Source organism: Physeter macrocephalus, chromosome 20 (assembly GCF_002837175.3).
Source record: "Physeter macrocephalus isolate SW-GA chromosome 20, ASM283717v5, whole genome shotgun sequence".
Classification (NCBI taxonomy): Eukaryota; Metazoa; Chordata; class Mammalia; order Artiodactyla; family Physeteridae; genus Physeter; species Physeter macrocephalus.
This window is the reverse complement of record NC_041233.1, coordinates 110,332,802-110,357,183: the sequence shown is the minus strand read 5'-3', so window position 1 is coordinate 110,357,183 and position 24,382 is coordinate 110,332,802. Positions and strand designations below refer to the sequence as shown.

General features: G+C 42.6%; 1 long non-coding RNA gene and 2 other non-coding genes across 7 annotated transcripts in view; 1 reads left to right on the top strand and 2 right to left on the bottom strand.

Annotated features, from left to right (window-relative positions):
• Window positions 1–23,279, top strand: part of LOC114484628 (uncharacterized) — a 41,542-nt gene extending 18,263 nt beyond the window's left edge. For all 5 annotated transcript variants that reach the window (XR_008616285.1, XR_008616289.1, XR_008616288.1 and 2 more), the window contains one exon: window positions 23,104–23,279. This is a non-coding gene — a long non-coding RNA (uncharacterized lncRNA). The remainder of the gene's footprint in view (window positions 1–23,103) is intronic.
• Window positions 708–841, bottom strand: LOC112062163 (small nucleolar RNA SNORA70). Its single transcript, XR_002890589.1, has one exon. It is a non-coding gene; the product is annotated as a small nucleolar RNA SNORA70 (small nucleolar RNA).
• On the bottom strand, window positions 9,261–9,394 carry LOC112062162 (small nucleolar RNA SNORA70). Its single transcript, XR_002890588.1, has one exon. It is a non-coding gene; the product is annotated as a small nucleolar RNA SNORA70 (small nucleolar RNA).
• Window positions 23,280–24,382: the final 1,103 nt, after the last annotated feature.

Below are 24,382 nucleotides of genomic sequence, written 5' to 3'. Positions count from 1 at the left end.
GCATCGGCAGGCAGACTCTCAACCACTGCGCCACCAGGGAAGCCCCACTAGTGTTCTTATAGTTGAATAACGATGATTTTTCATGTCATTGGCCATGGTTAGATTCCATGTAAGAATAATGATACACCGTATTTATTTTGAGTCCTTTGTGACTTTATGGGGTTTTCTTCAAAACCTTCCCCTGTCTCTGGAGGGCTTGGACTGACTGTGGGTGGTGGTGCTGGTTGTGGGACTGTGTTGACTTTTGGTGGTTCATTTTTAGATTTAATGTTTTTTTTCTTTTTTTAAAACAGCAGGAAAGTAGGACGTATTGGTGCGCCCGAGTAAGGAGGGGACGGCGCCAAGGCCCTCCTGAGCGCAGGGCCCGCCATGTGTCCAGGGGCCACGACTAGGGCTGTATCTTACCCCACAGCCATCCGGGATGAGCCACTTTTCTGCCACCATGTCATCAAATTCATCCGCATTAGACTTAGCGAGTCCCCACTTCGTGGAGACGTAGATCTTCTGGAGGCCAGAGCACTTGGACTTGGCCCTGCACAGGGCCTCAGTCACATGCTGCTTGTCGTGCGCTTGGTGTGGACGGGCATGATGACTTGGCCGTCGTGGACCCTGGCCACCGTGCTCTGGAGCCCTCCAAAGGCACCTCACATACCTGTCTGCGGCCTAGCTTGGGGACAGCGTGCCAGTCGCGAGTGTCCGCTGGAAAGGGCCGAATCCAGCGTCCCTGAGGGCAACCGTACAGGCAACAGGCTGCACGTACCACCGAGGAGGCTGCTGTTTGCAGCCATTGCACACCGGGCCCCCACGGGGAAAAGAGCACAGTTGGCTTAATTGGCTGGAAATTAATGGTATTTTTTATTTATTTAGGGGGGATGTTGGTAGTGTTTGGTAATATGACAGCTGTAGCTACTGAAGGGTACCCAGAAGTTTGGGTTCCTAATAAGACTGTCTTGGGTATATTTCTTTCAGGCTTAATAATAGAGTTTTCAGTGGTGTTTTATGTTTTAAAAGATGAGGAGGTAGAAACTGTACTTAAGTTTAGTGGGCTAGGGGATTGAGTAACTTACGATACAGGTGGTGAGTCTGGTTTTTTAGGGAAGAGGCTGTGGGAATTGCGGCGTTGTACAGCTGCGCTTCCTGACTGGCGATTGTTACTGGTTGATCACTGCTTATTGGTGTTGGGGTTATTATAGAGGTTACTCGTAACTAGATTCGTGCTCAGGGCGAGGGTAATGAGGAGCGAGAGGGGATATAGCTTGATTAGGCCTTTTTGTTCTGATCCTAATGTAGAGAATTTTATTTGAATGAGGGAGGTGGGTTTTGGTAAAATGCTTTCTAGTCAAATTAAGTCTCGGAGAGAAGATGCTGATTTTTGGCTTCTTGACGGGTTTCAGTAGGGTGGAAGGTGGTGTGTGAGAGTGGGAAAGTATCCCGAGGGGTTGGAAAACTTGATGTCTGAGAAATGCTTACATTTTAAGTTTTGAGAAGTAAGATTAAGTTCGAGGGCTAGAGTCAAGCCGAGGATAGTTACAGCAAGGGCAGCTGTTTTACGAAGTAGGGTATAGGTATTTGAGGGACTGTTGCTGGAGGAGTATTGTTGGAGATGATAAACCCGGCGAAATGCTCCCAGTTAATAAGCGTTTGATAGAATTGATGAGGAATGGGTTACTTTCACTCATGAAAGTTAAGGTGGGAAAGCGAGGTTGTCCAAATAACGCAAAGAAGATAATGTGAGTACTGTGAACAGCTGTGAGGGATGTGGTGATTAGGGTTATAAGCAGGGCTCAGCCGTTGGTATAAGACGTATTAGCAGCCTTGATAATTAGGTCTTTAGAATAAAATCCAGTACAGAAATGTATTCCTGTTAGGGCTAGGCTTCCGATAACGAGGGCTGTTGTAGTAAAGGGTATTGCTTTGATTAGGCCCCCTATTTTTCGAATATCTTGTTCATCGTTTAGGCTGTGAATAGTAGACCCAGAGCATATAAATAATATGGCCTTGAAACAGGTGTGTGTGCAGATATGGAGGAATGCTAGATAAGGCTGGTTAATACCGGTTGTTACTATTATAAGGCCTAACTGGCTTGAAGTGGAGAAAGCGACAATTTTTTAAAATATCCTTTTGGGTAAGAGCGCATATTGCTGTAAATAACGTAGTACCAGCCCCTACGCATAGTGTTATTGTCTGAATAAGCTCATTATTTTCTGTTAAAGGGTAGAAGTGGATGAGTAGGAAAATACCTGCTACAGCCAATGTGCTTGAGGGGAGAAAGGCTGAAACAGGGGGAGCGCCTTCTATTGCTGAGGGAGTCAAGGGCGGAGACCAAATAGGGTGGATTTTCCAGCTGCAGCTAGTACAGGTCCTATTAAAGGTAGGTTTGAGTGGCTTAGGTCAAGTATGAAGATTTGTTGCAGATCTCACGCATGTAAATGAAACAGAAATCATGCTACTGATGTAATAAATCCAGTGTCTCCAATACGGTTACACAGAATTGCTTGAAGAGCCGCTGTATTTGTGTCTGCTTGTCTGTACCATCATCCGATAAGCTTGTTAGTGTACAGAAATACAACAGGTTTCTGTACATTAATTTGGTATCCTGCAACCTTACCAAGTTCATTGAGCTCTAGTAGTTTTCTAGTGGCATCTTCAGGATTCTCTGTGTGTGGTGTCATGCCACCTGGAAACGTGACAGTTTTATTTCTTCCCCAGTTTGGATCCCTTTGCTTGCTTTTTCTTTGATTGCTGTGGCTAGGACTTCCAAAACTATAATAAATAAAAGTGGCGAGAGCGGACATCCTTGTCTTGTTCCTGATCTTAGAAGAAATGTCTCAGCTTTTCACCATTGAGTATGATGTTAGCTGTGGGCTTATTTTTATGGCCTTTATGGCAAGGTATGTTTCCTCTATACCCACTTTGAGGTTTTATCATAAATCGCTGTTGAGTTTTGTCAGCTTTTTCTGCATCTATTGAGACAATAATATGGGTTTAATTCAATTTGTTAATGTCGTGTATCACATTGATTTGTGGATATTGAACCATCCTTATATCCCTGCTTGATCATGATGTACGGTCCTTTTAATGTATTCCTGAATTCAGCTGCTAATTCACTGAGGATTTTTGCATATATGTTCATCAGTGTTACTGGCCTGTAACTTTCTTTTTTCTTTGATTTGTCTGGTTTTGGTATCAGGGTGATGGTGGCCTCATAGAATGAGTTCAGAAGTGTTCCTTCCTCTGCAGTTTTTTGGAATGATTTCAGAAGGGTAGGTATTAACTCTTCTCTGAAAGTCCAGAGGAATTCACCTGTGAAGCCATCTGGTCCTGGACTTTGTTGGGAGTTTTTAAATAACTTTCAGTTTCGCCACTGGTAATTGGTCTGTTCATACTTTCTATCTTTTCCTGGTTCAGTCTCAAGATTTTGTACATTTCTAAGAACTTGTCCCTTCCTTCTAGTTTGCCCATTTCATTGGTGTATAGTTGCTGATAGTAGTCTCCTTATGATCCTTTGTATTTCTGTGGTGCCGGTTGTAACTTCTTTTTCACTTCTGATTTTTGATTGGGCCCTCTCCCTTTTTTTCTTGATTGAGTCTGGGTAAAGTTTATCTATTTTGTTTCTCTTCAAAAAACCAGCTCTTTGTTTCATTGATCTTTCTGTTTTTTTTTTTTTTCATTTATATCTGCTTTGATCTTCAAGATTTCTTTCCTTCTAAATGTGGGTTTTGTTTATTCTTTTTCTAGTTCCTTTGGGTGTAAGGTTAGATTGTTAGAGATTTTTCTTATTTCCTGAGGTAAACTTGTATCCCTAAAACTTCCTTCTTAGAACTGCCTTTGCTGCATCCCATAGATTTTTGGATCATTGTGTTTTTGTTTTCATTTGTCTCCAGGTATTTTTTTAAATTTCTTCTTTGACTTCTTCAGTGACCCGTTGGTTGTTTAGTAGCATATTATTTAGGCTCCATATGTTTGTGCTTTTTGCAGTTTTCTTGTTGATTTCTAGTGTCATAGCATTGTGGTCGGAAAAGATCCTTGATATTATTTCAATTTTCTTACTGAGGTTTGTATTGAGGCCTAGCATGTGATTATCCTGGAGCATGTTTCATGTGCACTTGAAAAGAATGTGTATAGTAAGTTCCCTACACATGAATGAGTTCTGTTCGAGAGTGCGTTCGTAAGTCCAGTTTGTTTGTAAGTCCAACAGAGTTAGCCTTGGTACCCAACTAACACAGTCAGCTATATAGTACTGTACTGTAATAGGTTTATAATACTTTTCACACAAATAATATATAAAAACAAACAAGATTAAAAATGTTTTAATTTTTAACAGTACAGTACCTTGAAAAGTATAGTAGTACGTTACAACAGCTGGCACACGGGCTGCATCGAGTGAACAGGCAAGAAGCGTTACTGCCTGGAGGAGGGACAGGAGGTGGGAGCTGGTAGAGCTGAAGGATCGTCAGCAACAGGAGACGGAGGGCAAGCTGCAGTGTCGCTCACGCCTGACGTTGATGGCACAGGTTCCGGTTCCTTGCTGGATTCAATTCTGTCTGCCCTCTTGAAAAAACGACCCAGTGATGTCTGGGTAGTAGCTCTTTTTTCTCATCATAGGTGACACGGTAGCATGGAATTACATTCTGAACAGCAGCTGCAACCTTTGTGTACCATTCTGTGTTCGGGTCCTGTGCCTCAAAAACTAACAGTGCCTCCTCAAAGTCCCTGTGCCATTTCCTGCCTCATGAATCTCTTTGGTTCTTCACTTACTTCTTCTTCCTCTTGTTGCTCCACTCTCTCAGTTGTTTTTACTTTTGTTTCAATTGTTATCGCTTGGTGCTTCTTAGCAGTACCAGCTACGTCACCACTGCTTTTACGCTTGCTTCCGGACATCCTGGGCTTGAAATAAAGATACTGTATACTGTATAGTAAACGACACAAAAGCACAACCACGTGTAGAGGATGCAAGCACGTGACAATGTACGCCAGACATGTGAACAAACTTATGTGATTGGACGTGCGCGTGCATGTTTGCAGCTTTAAAAGTTCACATCTTGAAGGTTCATAATGTAGGAGACTTACTGTATTCTGCTTTGGGGATATTCTAAATATATATAAAGTCTATCTGAACTAATGTGTCATTTAAGGCCAGTGTTTCCTTATTGAATTTTCTATCTGGATGATCTGTCCACTGATTGTAAGTGGTGTTAAAAAGTCCCCCACTAGGGCTTCCCTGGTGGCGCAGTGGTTGAGAGTCCGCCTGCCGATGCAGGGGACGCGGGTTCGTGCCCCGGTCCGGGAAGATCCCATATGCCGCGGAGCGGCTAGGTGCGTAAGCCATGGCCGCTGAGCCTGCGCGTCCGGAGCCTGTGGTCTGCAACGGGAGAGGCCACAGCAGTGAGAGGCCCGCGTACCGAAAAAAAAAAAAAAAAAAAAGTCCCCCACTATTACTGTGCTACTGTCAATCTCTCCCTTTATGTAAATACTTGCCTTATGTGTTTAGGTGTTCCTATGTTGGGTGCATATATATTTACAACAGTTGTATCTTCTTGGATTGACCCCTTGAGCATTATATAATGTCCTTCTTTGTTTCTTGTAACAGTCTTTGTTTTGAAGTCTCTTTTGTCTGATAAGTATTGCTACCTAAGCTTTGTTTAGATTTCCTTGTGCATGGAATACCACTTTCCATCCCCTCACTTTCAGTCTGTATGTTTAGATCTGAAGTGAGTCTCTTGTAGGCAGTGTATATACAGGTTTTGCTTTTGTATCCATTCAGTCACTGTCTTATTGGAGTATTTAGTCCATTTACATTAAAGTAACTATTGATATGTATGTACTTATTGCCATTTTAATTGTTTGGGGGTTGTTTTTTGTAGTTTTAAAAATTCCTTTTGTCCTTTGTGATTTGATGACTATCTTTAGTGTTTAGATTTCCTCTGTTCTTTGTATCTTTGTGTAGCATTATAGATTTAGGATTTATCATTACCATGAGGTTATATATAGTAATATACATGTGTGATTAAGTTGCTGATCACTTAATTTCAGACGCATTTTAACAATCCTGCATTTTTACTCTCATGATTACTATCTTTGTCATATTTTACATCTGTTTTGTAGATGATCACACTAAATTGTCTTTTAACTTCCTAACTTGCTTTGTACATGATTTAGTACCTTTACTAAATATTTGCCTTTACTGATGAGCTTTTTCCCTTTGTAATTTTCGTGTTTTTAGTTGTGGCCTTCTCTTTTTTTGCTTAGAGAAGTCCCATTAACATTTCTTGTAAGGCTGGTTTGTTGGTGCCGAACTTTTTAGCTTTTGCTCATCTGTAAATTTCTTGATCTCTCCATCAAATCAAAGTCTTGCCGGGCAGAGTATCCTTGGTTATCCTTGGTTTTTAGGTTTTCCCTTTTTATCACTTTAAATATATTGTGCTCCTCCCTTCTGGCCTGCAGAGTTTGTGGAAAAGTCAGCTGGTAGCCTTATGGGAGTTCCCTTGTTACTTGTTGCTTTTCCTTTGCTGCTTTTAACATTTGCTCCAATTTTTGCTATTTTACTTATAATGTGTCTTGGTGTGATCCTCCTTCAGTTGATCCTGTTTGGGACTCTGTGCTTCTAGGACTTGGATGTCTGTCTCCTCTCCCAGGTTACAGAAGTTTTCAGTTATTTTTTCAAACGTGTTCTCTGCCCCTTTTTCTCTTCCCTTTCTAGGACCTTTATATGTAAATATTAGTGTACTTGAGGTCCCAGAAGTCTCTTACACTGTCATTTCTTATTTTTTCTCTCTAGCATCAGTGATTTCCACGACTGTCTTCCAGCTTACTAATCCATTCCTCTGTATCAGTCTGTTGATTTCTCCTACTGTATTCATTTCAGTTATCATATTCTTCACCTCTGTTGGGTTTTTTATATTTTCTAACTCATTAAAACTTCTAACTTCTTGCTCTGTTAATGCATTCTCCTCCTGAGTTCCTCGATCAGCTTTATGATCATTCATCCTTAGGTAGATTGCTTATCTCCACTTCACTTAGTTTTTCTCTTGGGGTTTTATCTGATTCCTTCATTTGGAATCTGTTTCTCTGTCACTTCATCTTGCCTAAATCGCTGTACTTCTACATACCTGGCGGTTAGTTATGTTTGCCACCCTTGGAGAAGTGGCCCTCCGTAGGGGACATCCTGTGTGCCCCAGAAGCACACTCTCCTCTTGTCGCCAGAGCTGTGTGCTCTAGTGGTTCCCCCAGTGAGGGCTGCATAGGTCCTACTGCTGTGGTGGTCTGACTGCTGAGGGTGCCCTGGTAGGCGTGGCCGGCCCCCATCCATTTGGTTGCCAGGCCCTGCCTTGCACAGAGGCTGCCGGATTCTGGTTGGTGGGGCCAGGTCACGAGGTGGCTGGCTACAGAATCCCCGGGGGTGCCCCGGGCTAGTGCTGCCTCACTGGTGGGCAGAGCCAGGTCCTGGGGGCTGGCTGCAGGGCCCAGGGGTTCAGTAGCTGGTGTCAGACTGCTCATGGGTGGGGTCCAGGGGTCCTGAAGCTTGTGTTGGCCCGCTGGTTAGCGGGCTGGGTCCTGTCACAGCAGGCTGCAGGGCTGCAGTTGTCCTGGGGCTGGTATCTGCCCACTGGTAGGTGAGGGTGGCCTCAAGGCTGGAGTAGGCTTGCTGGTGGGCAGGGCTGAGTCCCGGGACCTCTGACTGCAGGGCCTGCAGCTCCCTGGTCTAGTGCCTGTGCTCTGGTGTGTGGGGCAAGGTCCTGGGCCCTCTGGTGGGCAGAGCATATCCAGGGGTGGCTGTGGGCTGGGGGTTCTTAAAGCAGCCTGTCCGCTGGGTGGGGCTGTGCCCCTGCCCGTTCACTGCATAGCCTGAGGCATCCCAGCACTGGTGCCTAGAGGCTGTTGGGCAGGGGTGGGGCTGGGTCCTGAGGCTGAGAAGCTGGAGGGAGGCTTCCACAGTGCTGGTTGCCAGCGAGTGTCCACGCGGTACCCTGGGCTCCCAAGTGGCGGCTGCCAGTGTCTGTGTCCCCAGGGTGGGCCCCCAGCCTCTCCAGGAGGATGAGATGATCAGCAGGTGGGTCTGACCCAGGCTCCTTCAGATCACTGCTGCTGCCCTGGGTCCTGGAGCTCGTGAGAGTCTGTGTGCATCCTTTAAGGGTGGAGTCTCTTCCCCACAGCCCTCGGGGCCCCCTGAAAGCAAGCCCACTGGCCTCCAAAGCCACGTGGTCTGGGGACTCGTCTTCCTGGTGCAGCACCCTCACCCTGGGGAGCCGATGTGGGGCCCAGACCCCTTGCTCCTTGGGGGGCACCTCTGCAGTTGTGACTCTTCTCTCATTTGTGGGCCACCCACTCTGGGGTATGGGTCCTCGTTTCTGTTCAAGTATAGTTGGTCTACAATATTGTTTCAAGTACACAGCACGGTGATTCAGATATGGTGTTTCTACAGATTGTACTGTTACAAATTACAAGATAATGAGTGTAGTGCCCTGTGCTATACAGTAAATCCTCGTTGCTTATTTTTTTATCTGCTAGTTCATATCTGTTACTCCCTTACCCCTAATGTGTCTCTCTCCACTTCCATCTCCCCTTTGGTAACTAAGTTTGTCTTCTAGAAGTCTGTCTGTGAATCTGTTTCTGTTTTACATATCATTCATTCGTGTTTCTTAGATTCCACGTGTGAGTGATACCATATAGTATTTGTCTTTCTCTGACTTATGTCTCTAAGCGTAATATTCTGTAAGTCCATCCACATTGCTACAAATGGCGTTATTTCATTCTTTTTTATGGCTGAGTAATATTCCATTGTATATATGTACTACATTTGGTGGTTCATTTTTAGATTTAATGTTTTTTTTCTTTTTTTAAAACAGCAGGAAAGTAGGACGTATTGGTGCGCCCGAGTAAGGAGGGGACGGCGCCAAGGCCCTCCTGAGCGCAGGGCCCGCCATGTGTCCAGGGGCCACGACTAGGGCTGTATCTTACCCCACAGCCATCCGGGATGAGCCACTTTTCTGCCACCATGTCATCAAATTCATCCGCATTAGACTTAGCGAGTCCCCACTTCGTGGAGACGTAGATCTTCTGGAGGCCAGAGCACTTGGACTTGGCCCTGCACAGGGCCTCAGTCACATGCTGCTTGTCGTGCGCTTGGTGTGGACGGGCATGATGACTTGGCCGTCGTGGACCCTGGCCACCGTGCTCTGGAGCCCTCCAAAGGCACCTCACATACCTGTCTGCGGCCTAGCTTGGGGACAGCGTGCCAGTCGCGAGTGTCCGCTGGAAAGGGCCGAATCCAGCGTCCCTGAGGGCAACCGTACAGGCAACAGGCTGCACGTACCACCGAGGAGGCTGCTGTTTGCAGCCATTGCACACCGGGCCCCCACGGGGAAAAGAGCACAGTTGGCTTAATTGGCTGGAAATTAATGGTATTTTTTATTTATTTAGGGGGGATGTTGGTAGTGTTTGGTAATATGACAGCTGTAGCTACTGAAGGGTACCCAGAAGTTTGGGTTCCTAATAAGACTGTCTTGGGTATATTTCTTTCAGGCTTAATAATAGAGTTTTCAGTGGTGTTTTATGTTTTAAAAGATGAGGAGGTAGAAACTGTACTTAAGTTTAGTGGGCTAGGGGATTGAGTAACTTACGATACAGGTGGTGAGTCTGGTTTTTTAGGGAAGAGGCTGTGGGAATTGCGGCGTTGTACAGCTGCGCTTCCTGACTGGCGATTGTTACTGGTTGATCACTGCTTATTGGTGTTGGGGTTATTATAGAGGTTACTCGTAACTAGATTCGTGCTCAGGGCGAGGGTAATGAGGAGCGAGAGGGGATATAGCTTGATTAGGCCTTTTTGTTCTGATCCTAATGTAGAGAATTTTATTTGAATAAGGGAGGTGGGTTTTGGTAAAATGCTTTCTAGTCAAATTAAGTCTCGGAGAGAAGATGCTGATTTTTGGCTTCTTGACGGGTTTCAGTAGGGTGGAAGGTGGTGTGTGAGAGTGGGAAAGTATCCCGAGGGGTTGGAAAACTTGATGTCTGAGAAATGCTTACATTTTAAGTTTTGAGAAGTAAGATTAAGTTCGAGGGCTAGAGTCAAGCCGAGGATAGTTACAGCAAGGGCAGCTGTTTTACGAAGTAGGGTATAGGTATTTGAGGGACTGTTGCTGGAGGAGTATTGTTGGAGATGATAAACCCGGCGAAATGCTCCCAGTTAATAAGCGTTTGATAGAATTGATGAGGAATGGGTTACTTTCACTCATGAAAGTTAAGGTAGGAAAGCGAGGTTGTCCAAATAACGCAAAGAAGATAATGTGAGTACTGTGAACAGCTGTGAGGGATGTGGTGATTAGGGTTATAAGCAGGGCTCAGCCGTTGGTATAAGACGTATTAGCAGCCTTGATAATTAGGTCTTTAGAATAAAATCCAGTACAGAAATGTATTCCTGTTAGGGCTAGGCTTCCGATAACGAGGGCTGTTGTAGTAAAGGGTATTGCTTTGATTAGGCCCCCTATTTTTCGAATATCTTGTTCATCGTTTAGGCTGTGAATAGTAGACCCAGAGCATATAAATAATATGGCCTTGAAACAGGTGTGTGTGCAGATATGGAGGAATGCTAGATAAGGCTGGTTAATACCGGTTGTTACTATTATAAGGCCTAACTGGCTTGAAGTGGAGAAAGCGACAATTTTTTAAAATATCCTTTTGGGTAAGAGCGCATATTGCTGTAAATAACGTAGTACCAGCCCCTACGCATAGTGTTATTGTCTGAATAAGCTCATTATTTTCTGTTAAAGGGTAGAAGTGGATGAGTAGGAAAATACCTGCTACAGCCAATGTGCTTGAGGGGAGAAAGGCTGAAACAGGGGGAGCGCCTTCTATTGCTGAGGGAGTCAAGGGCGGAGACCAAATAGGGTGGATTTTCCAGCTGCAGCTAGTACAGGTCCTATTAAAGGTAGGTTTGAGTGGCTTAGGTCAAGTATGAAGATTTGTTGCAGATCTCACGCATGTAAATGAAACAGAAATCATGCTACTGATGTAATAAATCCAGTGTCTCCAATACGGTTACACAGAATTGCTTGAAGAGCCGCTGTATTTGTGTCTGCTTGTCTGTACCATCATCCGATAAGCTTGTTAGTGTACAGAAATACAACAGGTTTCTGTACATTAATTTGGTATCCTGCAACCTTACCAAGTTCATTGAGCTCTAGTAGTTTTCTAGTGGCATCTTCAGGATTCTCTGTGTGTGGTGTCATGCCACCTGGAAACGTGACAGTTTTATTTCTTCCCCAGTTTGGATCCCTTTGCTTGCTTTTTCTTTGATTGCTGTGGCTAGGACTTCCAAAACTATAATAAATAAAAGTGGCGAGAGCGGACATCCTTGTCTTGTTCCTGATCTTAGAAGAAATGTCTCAGCTTTTCACCATTGAGTATGATGTTAGCTGTGGGCTTATTTTTATGGCCTTTATGGCAAGGTATGTTTCCTCTATACCCACTTTGAGGTTTTATCATAAATCGCTGTTGAGTTTTGTCAGCTTTTTCTGCATCTATTGAGACAATAATATGGGTTTAATTCAATTTGTTAATGTCGTGTATCACATTGATTTGTGGATATTGAACCATCCTTATATCCCTGCTTGATCATGATGTACGGTCCTTTTAATGTATTCCTGAATTCAGCTGCTAATTCACTGAGGATTTTTGCATATATGTTCATCAGTGTTACTGGCCTGTAACTTTCTTTTTTCTTTGATTTGTCTGGTTTTGGTATCAGGGTGATGGTGGCCTCATAGAATGAGTTCAGAAGTGTTCCTTCCTCTGCAGTTTTTTGGAATGATTTCAGAAGGGTAGGTATTAACTCTTCTCTGAAAGTCCAGAGGAATTCACCTGTGAAGCCATCTGGTCCTGGACTTTGTTGGGAGTTTTTAAATAACTTTCAGTTTCGCCACTGGTAATTGGTCTGTTCATACTTTCTATCTTTTCCTGGTTCAGTCTCAAGATTTTGTACATTTCTAAGAACTTGTCCCTTCCTTCTAGTTTGCCCATTTCATTGGTGTATAGTTGCTGATAGTAGTCTCCTTATGATCCTTTGTATTTCTGTGGTGCCGGTTGTAACTTCTTTTTCACTTCTGATTTTTGATTGGGCCCTCTCCCTTTTTTTCTTGATTGAGTCTGGGTAAAGTTTATCTATTTTGTTTCTCTTCAAAAAACCAGCTCTTTGTTTCATTGATCTTTCTGTTTTTTTTTTTTTCATTTATATCTGCTTTGATCTTCAAGATTTCTTTCCTTCTAAATGTGGGTTTTGTTTATTCTTTTTCTAGTTCCTTTGGGTGTAAGGTTAGATTGTTAGAGATTTTTCTTATTTCCTGAGGTAAACTTGTATCCCTAAAACTTCCTTCTTAGAACTGCCTTTGCTGCATCCCATAGATTTTTGGATCATTGTGTTTTTGTTTTCATTTGTCTCCAGGTATTTTTTTAAATTTCTTCTTTGACTTCTTCAGTGACCCGTTGGTTGTTTAGTAGCATATTATTTAGGCTCCATATGTTTGTGCTTTTTGCAGTTTTCTTGTTGATTTCTAGTCTCATAGCATTGTGGTCGGAAAAGATCCTTGATATTATTTCAATTTTCTTACTGAGGTTTGTATTGAGGCCTAGCATGTGATTATCCTGGAGCATGTTTCATGTGCACTTGAAAAGAATGTGTATAGTAAGTTCCCTACACATGAATGAGTTCTGTTCGAGAGTGCGTTCGTAAGTCCAGTTTGTTTGTAAGTCCAACAGAGTTAGCCTTGGTACCCAACTAACACAGTCAGCTATATAGTACTGTACTGTAATAGGTTTGTAATACTTTTCACACAAATAATATATAAAAACAAACAAGATTAAAAATGTTTTAATTTTTAACAGTACAGTACCTTGAAAAGTATAGTAGTACGTTACAACAGCTGGCACACGGGCTGCATCGAGTGAACAGGCAAGAAGCGTTACTGCCTGGAGGAGGGACAGGAGGTAGGAGCTGGTAGAGCTGAAGGATCGTCAGCAACAGGAGACGGAGGGCAAGCTGCAGTGTCGCTCACGCCTGACGTTGATGGCACAGGTTCCGGTTCCTTGCTGGATTCAATTCTGTCTGCCCTCTTGAAAAAACGACCCAGTGATGTCTGGGTAGTAGCTCTTTTTTCTCATCATAGGTGACACGGTAGCATGGAATTACATTCTGAACAGCAGCTGCAACCTTTGTGTACCATTCTGTGTTCGGGTCCTGTGCCTCAAAAACTAACAGTGCCTCCTCAAAGTCCCTGTGCCATTTCCTGCCTCATGAATCTCTTTGGTTCTTCACTTACTTCTTCTTCCTCTTGTTGCTCCACTCTCTCAGTTGTTTTTACTTTTGTTTCAATTGTTATCGCTTGGTGCTTCTTAGCAGTACCAGCTACGTCACCACTGCTTTTACGCTTGCTTCCGGACATCCTGGGCTTGAAATAAAGATACTGTATACTGTATAGTAAACGACACAAAAGCACAACCACGTGTAGAGGATGCAAGCACGTGACAATGTACGCCAGACATGTGAACAAACTTATGTGATTGGACGTGCGCGTGCATGTTTGCAGCTTTAAAAGTTCACATCTTGAAGGTTCATAATGTAGGAGACTTACTGTATTCTGCTTTGGGGATATTCTAAATATATATAAAGTCCATCTGAACTAATGTGTCATTTAAGGCCAGTGTTTCCTTATTGAATTTTCTATCTGGATGATCTGTCCACTGATTGTAAGTGGTGTTAAAAAGTCCCCCACTAGGGCTTCCCTGGTGGCGCAGTGGTTGAGAGTCCGCCTGCCGATGCAGGGGACGCGGGTTCGTGCCCCGGTCCGGGAAGATCCCATATGCCGCGGAGCGGCTAGGTGCGTAAGCCATGGCCGCTGAGCCTGCGCGTCCGGAGCCTGTGGTCTGCAACGGGAGAGGCCACAGCAGTGAGAGGCCCGCGTACCACAAAAAAAAAAAAAAAAAGTCCCCCACTATTACTGTGCTACTGTCAATCTCTCCCTTTATGTAAATACTTGCCTTATGTGTTTAGGTGTTCCTATGTTGGGTGCATATATATTTACAACAGTTGTATCTTCTTGGATTGACCCCTTGAGCATTATATAATGTCCTTCTTTGTTTCTTGTAACAGTCTTTGTTTTGAAGTCTCTTTTGTCTGATAAGTATTGCTACCTAAGCTTTGTTTAGATTTCCTTGTGCATGGAATACCACTTTCCATCCCCTCACTTTCAGTCTGTATGTTTAGATCTGAAGTGAGTCTCTTGTAGGCAGTGTATATACAGGTTTTGCTTTTGTATCCATTCAGTCACTGTCTTATTGGAGTATTTAGTCCATTTACATTAAAGTAACTATTGATATGTATGTACTTATTGCCATTTTAATTGTTTGGGGGTTGTTTTTTGTAGTTTTAAAAATTCCTTTTGTCCTTTGTGATTTGATGACTATCTTTAGTGTTTAGATTTCCTCTGTTCTTTGTATCTTTGTGTAGCATTATAGATTTAGGATTTATCATTACCATGAGGTTATATATAGTAATATACATGTGTGATTAAGTTGCTGATCACTTAATTTCAGACGCATTTTAACAATCCTGCATTTTTACTCTCATGATTACTATCTTTGTCATATTTTACATCTGTTTTGTAGATGATCACACTAAATTGTCTTTTAACTTCCTAACTTGCTTTGTACATGATTTAGTACCTTTACTAAATATTTGCCTTTACTGATGAGCTTTTTCCCTTTGTAATTTTCGTGTTTTTAGTTGTGGCCTTCTCTTTTTTTGCTTAGAGAAGTCCCATTAACATTTCTTGTAAGGCTGGTTTGTTGGTGCCGAACTTTTTAGCTTTTGCTCATCTGTAAATTTCTTGATCTCTCCATCAAATCAAAGTCTTGCCGGGCAGAGTATCCTTGGTTATCCTTGGTTTTTAGGTTTTCCCTTTTTATCACTTTAAATATATTGTGCTCCTCCCTTCTGGCCTGCAGAGTTTGTGGAAAAGTCAGCTGGTAGCCTTATGGGAGTTCCCTTGTTACTTGTTGCTTTTCCTTTGCTGCTTTTAACATTTGCTCCAATTTTTGCTATTTTACTTATAATGTGTCTTGGTGTGATCCTCCTTCAGTTGATCCTGTTTGGGACTCTGTGCTTCTAGGACTTGGATGTCTGTCTCCTCTCCCAGGTTACAGAAGTTTTCAGTTATTTTTTCAAACGTGTTCTCTGCCCCTTTTTCTCTTCCCTTTCTAGGACCTTTATATGTAAATATTAGTGTACTTGAGGTCCCAGAAGTCTCTTACACTGTCATTTCTTATTTTTTCTCTCTAGCATCAGTGATTTCCACGACTGTCTTCCAGCTTACTAATCCATTCCTCTGTATCAGTCTGTTGATTTCTCCTACTGTATTCATTTCAGTTATCATATTCTTCACCTCTGTTGGGTTTTTTATATTTTCTAACTCATTAAAACTTCTAACTTCTTGCTCTGTTAATGCATTCTCCTCCTGAGTTCCTCGATCAGCTTTATGATCATTCATCCTTAGGTAGATTGCTTATCTCCACTTCACTTAGTTTTTCTCTTGGGGTTTTATCTGATTCCTTCATTTGGAATCTGTTTCTCTGTCACTTCATCTTGCCTAAATCGCTGTACTTCTACATACCTGGCGGTTAGTTATGTTTGCCACCCTTGGAGAAGTGGCCCTCCGTAGGGGACATCCTGTGTGCCCCAGAAGCACACTCTCCTCTTGTCGCCAGAGCTGTGTGCTCTAGTGGTTCCCCCAGTGAGGGCTGCATAGGTCCTACTGCTGTGGTGGTCTGACTGCTGAGGGTGCCCTGGTAGGCGTGGCCGGCCCCCATCCATTTGGTTGCCAGGCCCTGCCTTGCACAGAGGCTGCCGGATTCTGGTTGGTGGGGCCAGGTCACGAGGTGGCTGGCTACAGAATCCCCGGGGGTGCCCCGGGCTAGTGCTGCCTCACTGGTGGGCAGAGCCAGGTCCTGGGGGCTGGCTGCAGGGCCCAGGGGTTCAGTAGCTGGTGTCAGACTGCTCATGGGTGGGGTCCAGGGGTCCTGAAGCTTGTGTTGGCCCGCTGGTTAGCGGGCTGGGTCCTGTCACAGCAGGCTGCAGGGCTGCAGTTGTCCTGGGGCTGGTATCTGCCCACTGGTAGGTGAGGGTGGCCTCAAGGCTGGAGTAGGCTTGCTGGTGGGCAGGGCTGAGTCCCGGGACCTCTGACTGCAGGGCCTGCAGCTCCCTGGTCTAGTGCCTGTGCTCTGGTGTGTGGGGCAAGGTCCTGGGCCCTCTGGTGGGCAGAGCATATCCAGGGGTGGCTGTGGGCTGGGGGTTCTTAAAGCAGCCTGTCCGCTGGGTGGGGCTGTGCCCCTGCCCGTTCACTGCATAGCCTGAGGCATCCCAGCACTGGTGCCTAGAGGCTGTTGGGCAGGGGTGGGGCTGGGTCCTGAGGCTGAGAAGCTGGAGGGAGGCTTCCACAGTGCTGGTTGCCAGCGAGTGTCCACGCGGTACCCTGGGCTCCCAAGTGGCGGCTGCCAGTGTCTGTGTCCCCAGGGTGGGCCCCCAGCCTCTCCAGGAGGATGAGATGATCAGCAGGTGGGTCTGACCCAGGCTCCTTCAGATCACTGCTGCTGCCCTGGGTCCTGGAGCTCGTGAGAGTCTGTGTGCATCCTTTAAGGGTGGAGTCTCTTCCCCACAGCCCTCGGGGCCCCCTGAAAGCAAGCCCACTGGCCTCCAAAGCCACGTGGTCTGGGGACTCGTCTTCCTGGTGCAGCACCCTCACCCTGGGGAGCCGATGTGGGGCCCAGACCCCTTGCTCCTTGGGGGGCACCTCTGCAGTTGTGACTCTTCTCTCATTTGTGGGCCACCCACTCTGGGGTATGGGTCCTCGTTTCTGTTCAAGTATAGTTGGTCTACAATATTGTTTCAAGTACACAGCACGGTGATTCAGATATGGTGTTTCTACAGATTGTACTGTTACAAATTACAAGATAATGAGTGTAGTGCCCTGTGCTATACAGTAAATCCTCGTTGCTTATTTTTTTATCTGCTAGTTCATATCTGTTACTCCCTTACCCCTAATGTGTCTCTCTCCACTTCCATCTCCCCTTTGGTAACTAAGTTTGTCTTCTAGAAGTCTGTCTGTGAATCTGTTTCTGTTTTACATATCATTCATTCGTGTTTCTTAGATTCCACGTGTGAGTGATACCATATAGTATTTGTCTTTCTCTGACTTATGTCTCTAAGCGTAATATTCTGTAAGTCCATCCACATTGCTACAAATGGCGTTATTTCATTCTTTTTTATGGCTGAGTAATATTCCATTGTATATATGTACTACATCTTGTTTATCCATGTCTCTGTCGATGGACACTTAGGTTGCTTCCATGCCTTGGCTATTTACATATTGTAAATAGTGCAGCTGTGAACATTGGGGTGCATGTATCTTTGCAAATTAGTGTTGTTTTTTCCGGAAATATGCCCGGGAGTAGAACTGCTGGATCGTGTGGCAGTTGTATTTTTAGTTTTTTTAGGACCCTCTGTACTGTTCTCCATAGTGGGTGCACCAACTTACATTCCCATGAAAAGGGTACGAGGGCTCCCTTTTCTCTGTATCCTCTCCAACATGCGTTATTTATAGACTTTTTGATGGTGGCCATTCTGACAGATTTGGGATAATACCTCATTGTAGTTTTGATTTGTATTTCTGTATTGATTAGCAAAGTTGAGCATCTCTTTATGGGCCCATTTGCCATCCGTATGTCTTCTTTGGAAAAAACGTCTATTTGAGTCTTCTGCCCAGTTTTTTGATTGGACTGTTTTTTTGGTATTGAGTTGTGTGAGCTGTTGGTGTATTTTGGATATTCACCCTTTGTTGATGCGCATGATTTGCAAACAGTCCCTCCCATTCAGCAGGTGGTCTTTTTGTTTTGTTGAAGGCCTCCTTGGCTGTGCAGAATCTTTTATGTTTTAATTAGGTCTCATTTGTCTTTATTATTATGTGTTGTTGTTTTGCTTTAATTCTTTTGCCTTAGGTAACTGATTCAAGAAATAGTGCTACCATTTATGTCAGAGTGTTCCTATGTTCTCTTACAGTTTTGTCTTCCTTTTAGGTCTTAAAACCATTTTGAGTTTAGAATGTTCCCTCACATCACATATAAAAATAATCTTTCTTTTACATGTGGCTGTCCAGCTTTCCCAGCACCACTTGTTGAAAGAGACGGTCTTTTCCCCATCGTATATTCTTGCCTCCTTTGTAGATTCATTGACTGTAGGGGCATGGGTTTATTTCTGGGTTCTCTTCTCTGTGACATTGCTCTGTCTGTTCTTCTGCCGCTACAACGCTGCTTTGATTACTGTAGCTTTGTAGTATAGTCTGAAGCCTGGGAAGGTCATGCCTCCAGCTTTGCTCTTTTTTCTAAGATTGCTTTGGCAATTCATAGTCTTTTGTAGTTCTGTACAAATTTTTGGACTATTCCAGTTCCGTGAAAAAATCTCCTCAGTGTTTTGATAGGGATCGAGTTAAATGTGTAGATTGCTTTGGGTATTATGGCCATCTTAATATTCTTCCAATCCAAGAGCATGGGGTATCTTTCCATTTCTTTTATCAATGTTTTATATAGTTTTCAGCATATAGGCTTTTCACCTCCTTGGTTAAGTTTATTCAACTAGGGTTTTTTTTTTTTTAATGTGACTTTTAAATGGGATTTAAAAAAATTTGCCTTTCTGATATTTCATTATTAGTGTATAGAAATGCAATGTATTTCTGTATATTAACAAGGTTGCTGAATTCATTAGTTCTCATAGTTTTTAGGTGGAGAAACTTTAGGGTTCTTGATACACAGTATCATGTAATCTGTAAATAGGGACAGTTGTACCTCTTTGCTTCCATTCTGGATACCTTTTATTTCTTTTTCATATCTGATTTGCTGTGCCTAGGACTTCCAATATTATGTTGAATAGAAGTGGTGAGAGTAGGCATCCTTGTCTTGTTCCTGAATTTAGCAGAAAGGCTTTCAGCTTTTCACCATTGAGTATTATATTGGCTGTGGGTTTGCTTTAATGACTTTTATTAATGTTGAGACATGTTCCCTCTCCACTTTGGTAAAAGATTTTTTTTTTTTTTTTTTTTTTTTTTTTTTGCGGTACACGGGCCTCTCACTGTTGTGGCCTCTCCCGTTGCGGAGCACAGGCTCAGCGGCCATGGCCCACGGGCCCAGCTGCTCCGCGGCATGTGGGATCTTCCCGGACCGGGGCACAAACCCGTGTCCCCTGCAACGGCAGGTGGACTCTCAACCACTGCGCCACCAGGGAAGCCCTGGTAAGAGTTTTTATCGTGTTGAATTTTATCAAATGCTTTTTCTGCAAATACTGAAACGATCATGTGGTTTCTGTCTTTCCTTTTGTTAGTGTGGAGTATCACACCGGGGGTGTTTTTGTTTTTGTTTCACATATGTTGAACCATCCTTGCAACCTTGGAATGAATCCAAATTGAGAATGATGGTATATGACCCTTTTTATGTTGTTGGATTTTGTGTGCTAATATTTTGATGAGGATTTTTGCATCTTTGTTCATGAAAGATATTGGCCTGTAATTTTCTTCTTTTGTAGTGTCTGTCTGGTTTTGGTACCAGGATGATGGTGGCTTCATAGAATGATTTTGGCAGTGTTCCCCCTTCAATTATTTGGAAGAGTTTCGGAAGGATAGATAGAAGTTCTTTGTATGCTAGGTAGCATTCCCCTGTGAAACAGTCCACTTTTGTTTGCTGGAAGTTTTTATTTATTTATTTTTATTACAGATTCAGTTTCACTTCTAGTGATCAGTTCAAATTATCTACTTCTTGACTCAGTCTTCGCAGTCTGTAGATTTCTAGAAATTTGTCCATTTCTTCTAGGTTGTCCAATTTGTTGACATATAACTAGTCATAGTAATATGATTTTCTTTTATGTTTCTGTGGTGTCAGTTATTGATCCTTATTTTGTTTACTTGGTCCTCTCTTTTCTTCTTGGTGAGTCTGGCTAAAGGTTTATCAATTTTATCCTTTCAAATAGGTCTTTGTTTCATTAATCTTTTATTTCCTCTCTGATCTTTATGTCTTTCCTTCTGTTCACATTGGGCTTTGTTCTTTTCCTAATTCTTTTAGGTGGTAGGTTAAGTTGTTTGAGATTTTTCTTGTTTCTTGAAGGCCTATATTGCTATGAACTTCGTTCTTAGGTCTACTTTTCCTGCATCCTATAGATTTTGTAGAGTTATGTTTTTATTTTCATTTGTCTTCAGGTATTTTATTTCCTCTTTGATGTCATTGTTAACCCATTGATATTTTTTTTGAGGCATGTTTCGTCTCCACATGTTTGTTCTTTTCCCATTTTTTCTTCAGTTGATGTAATAGTGGGAAAAATGCTTGACATTATTTGTATCCTCTTATATTTGTTGAGGCTTATTTTGTGATGTGGTAGATGCTCTATCCTTGAGAATGTTCCATGTGCACTTGAAAAAGGATTTGTGGGACTTCCCTGGTGGCACAGTGGTTAAGAATCCACCTGCCAATGCTGGGGACACAGGTTTGATCCCTGGTCTGGGTAGATCCCACATGCTGCGGAGCAGCTAAGCCCGTGTGCCATAGCTACTGAGCCTGCGTCTAGAGCCCGTGAGCCACAACTACCGAGCCCGCATGCCTACAGCCTGTGCTCCGCAACAAGAGAAGCCACTGCAATGAGAAGCCCCTGCACCACAATGAAGAGCAGCCCCCGGTGGCCGCAACTAGAGAAAGCGTGGGCACACCAACAAAGACCCAATGCAGACAATAAATAAATAAATAACTAAGTTAATTAACTAAGAAAAGGATTTGTATTCTGCTTTGTTAGATGTAATATCCTATGGATATCATTTAAGTCCAACTGATCTATTCTGTCATTGAAGACTACGATTGCCTTCTTGATTTTTTTTTTTTTTGGTCTTACCTGCCCATTGATGTCACCAGGGTGTTAGTCTACTCCTATTGTCAATTTCTCCTTTCACGTCTGTCAGTGTTTGCTTTATTTAGATTAGGTGATCCTATATTGGGTGTGTATTTGTTAAGAAATATTCTCTTCTTGCACTGATTCCTTTATCATTATATAATGCTTTTCTTTCTCTTTTTATCCTTTGTTTTAACGTCTGTTTTGCCTGATAGGAGTATTGCTTCTCTTGCTTTCTTCTGTTTGTGTGAAATCTTTTTCTGTCCCCTCACTTTCAGTCTCTGCATCTTTCACCCTGAAGTGAGTCTCTCATAGACAGCATATTGAAGAGCTTTGTTTTCTTAATCCAGGCAGCCACCCTATGTCTTTTTTATTTACAAAGCTATATTTTGAGCCATTAAAGAAAAAAGATACTTATTTAATGACAGTAAATAATTCAATGTACATAAAATGACTAAGCTCCACAACTGCTTACAACATTAAAATATAAATTGCTAATTGTAAGTAACAGTAGAATGTGTTGAATAATGTTAATTCCAAATGTGCATGTATTACATACTATTTCACATAGGAATGACTTTACCTGTAACTAAAATATTGCTACTGAAGGTAAAACAACTTAATTACCTAAATTTATAAGCAAAAAGTATAAAATGATATCAAAGGAAGGAGTAAATAATAACTTGGTTTGGGGGCATTTTTTTTCTTTTTTTCTTTTTAATTTAAATTTTATTTTATATTCAGATATAGTTGATTTACAATGTTGGGTTGCCTTCAGGTGTACAGTAAAGCAGTTCAGTTATACATATACATATATCCATTCTTTTTCAGATTCTTTTCCCATATAGGTTATTACAGAATACTGAGTAGAGTTCCCTGTGCTATACAGTAGGTCCTCATTGATTATCTATTTTAAATATAGTGGTGTGTGTATGTTAATTGCAAACTCCTAGTTTATCCCTCACCCCTCCACCTTTTCCCTTTGGTAATCATAAGTTTGTATTCAAAGTCTGTGGCACTGTTTCTGTTTTGTAAATAAATTCATTTGAAGCATCTTTTTACATTACACATATAAGTGATATCATATGAGATTTGTCTGACTGACTTCACTTAGTATGTCAATCTCTAGGTCCATCCATTTTGCTGTAAATGGCATTATTTCATTCTTTTTTTATGGATGAGTAATATTCCATTGCATATATATACCACATCTTTTTTATCCATTGCTCTGTTGATGGTCATTGAGGTTGCTTCCATGTCTTGGCTAGTGTAAATAGTGCTGCAATGAATATTGGGGTGCATGTATCTTTTTGAATGATCATTTTCACTGGATATATCCCTAGGAGTGGGACTGCTGGATCATATGGTAGTTCTCTTTTTAGTTTTTTCAAGAAACCTCTATACTGTTTTCCATAGTGGCTGCACCAAATGAATTACATTGCCACCAACAGTGTAGGAAGGTTCCCTTTTCCCCCCACCCGCTCCAGCATTTATTGTTCATAGACTTTTGATGATGGCCATTCTGACCAGTGTGAGGTGATACCTCGTTGTAAGTTTGTTTGTTTTTTTAGATTGGGTTATAGTTGTTTTACAATGTTGTGTTAGTTTCTGCTGTAGAGCTAAGTGGAGTTCCCTGTGCCTATACAGCAGGATCTCATTAGTTATCTATTTTATACATATTAGTGTATACATGTCAATCCCAATCTCTCAATTCATTCCACCCATCCTTTACCCCCTTGGTGTCCATCTGTTTGTTCTCTACATCTGTGTCTCTATTTCTGCCTTGCAAACTGGGTCATCTGTACCATTTGTTTTTCTTTCTTACTTCACTCTGTATGACACTCTCTAGGTCCATCCACGTCTCTACAAATGACCCAATTTCATTCCATTTTATGGCGAACTAATATTCCACTGTATATATTTGCCACATCTTCTTTATCCATTTATCTGTTAATGGGCATTTAGGTTGCTTCCATGTCCTGGCTTTTGTAAATAGTGCTGCAGTGAACATTGGGGTGCATGTGTCGTTTTGAATTACGGTTTTCCCTGTGTATATACCCAGTAGTGGATTGCTGGGTCATATGGTAATTCTATTATTTATTTATTTATTTATTTATTTATTTATTTTTTACACTATGCAGGCCTCTCACTATTGTGACCTCTCCCGTTGCGGAGCACAGGCTCTGGACACGCAGGCTCAGCAGCCATGGCTCACGGGCCCAGCCACTCCGCGGCATGTGGGATCCTCCCGGACCGGGGCACGAACCCGCGTCCCCTGCATTGGCAGGCGGACTCCCAAACACTGCACCACCAGAGAAGCCCGGTAATTCTATTTTTAGTTTAAGGAACCCTCTGTACTATTCTCCATAGTGACTATATCAATTTACATTCCCACCAACAATATAAGAGGGTTCCCTCTTCTCCACTCCCTCTCCAGCATTTATTGTTTGTAGATTTTTTGATGATGGCCATTCTGACTGGTGTGAGGTGATATCTCATTGTAGTTTCAATTTGCACTTCTCTAATAATCAGTGATGTTGAACATTTTTTCATGTGCTTTTTGGCCGTCTGTATGTCTTCTTTAGAGAAATGTCTATTTTGATCTTCCACCCATTTTTTTATTGGGTTTTTTTTTTTTTTTTTTTTTTTGGCGGTACGCGGGCCTCTCACCGCTGTGGCCTCTCCCGCTGAGGAGCACAGTCTCCAGACGCGCAGGCTCAGCGGCCATGGCCCATGGGCCCTGCCGCCCCGCGGCATGTGGGATCCTCCCAGACCGGGACACGAACCCCTGTCCCCTGCATCAGCAGGCGGACCCTCAACCACTGTGCCACCAGGGAAGCCCCTGGGTTTTGTTTTTTTTTTTTTATATTGAGCTGCATGAGCTGTTTATGTATTTTGGAGATTAATCCCTTGTCAGTTGCTTTGTTTGCAAATATTTTCTCCCATTCTGAGGGTTGTCTTTTGGTTTTGTTTATGGTTTCCTTTGCTGTGCAAAAGCTTTTAAGTTTAGGTCCCATTTATTTACTTTTGTTTTTATTTCCATTACTCTAGGAGGTGGATAGAAAAAGATCTTGCTGTGATTTATGTCAAAGGTTGTTCTTCCTATGTTTTCCTCTAAGAGTTCTATAGTGTCTGGTCTTACATTTAGGTCTCTATCCTTTTTGAGTTTATTTTTGTGTGTGGTGTTAGGGAGTGTTCAAATTCATTCTTTTACATGTAGTTGTCCAGTTTTCCCAGCACCACTTATTGAAGAAACTGTCTTTTCTCCATTGTATATCCTTGCCTCTTTTGTCATAGATTAGTTGACCATAAGTGCGTGGGTTTATCTCTGGGCTTTCTATCCTGTTCCATTGATCTGTATTTCTGTATTTGTGCCAGTACCATATTGTCTTGATTACTGTAGCTTTGTAGTATAGTCTG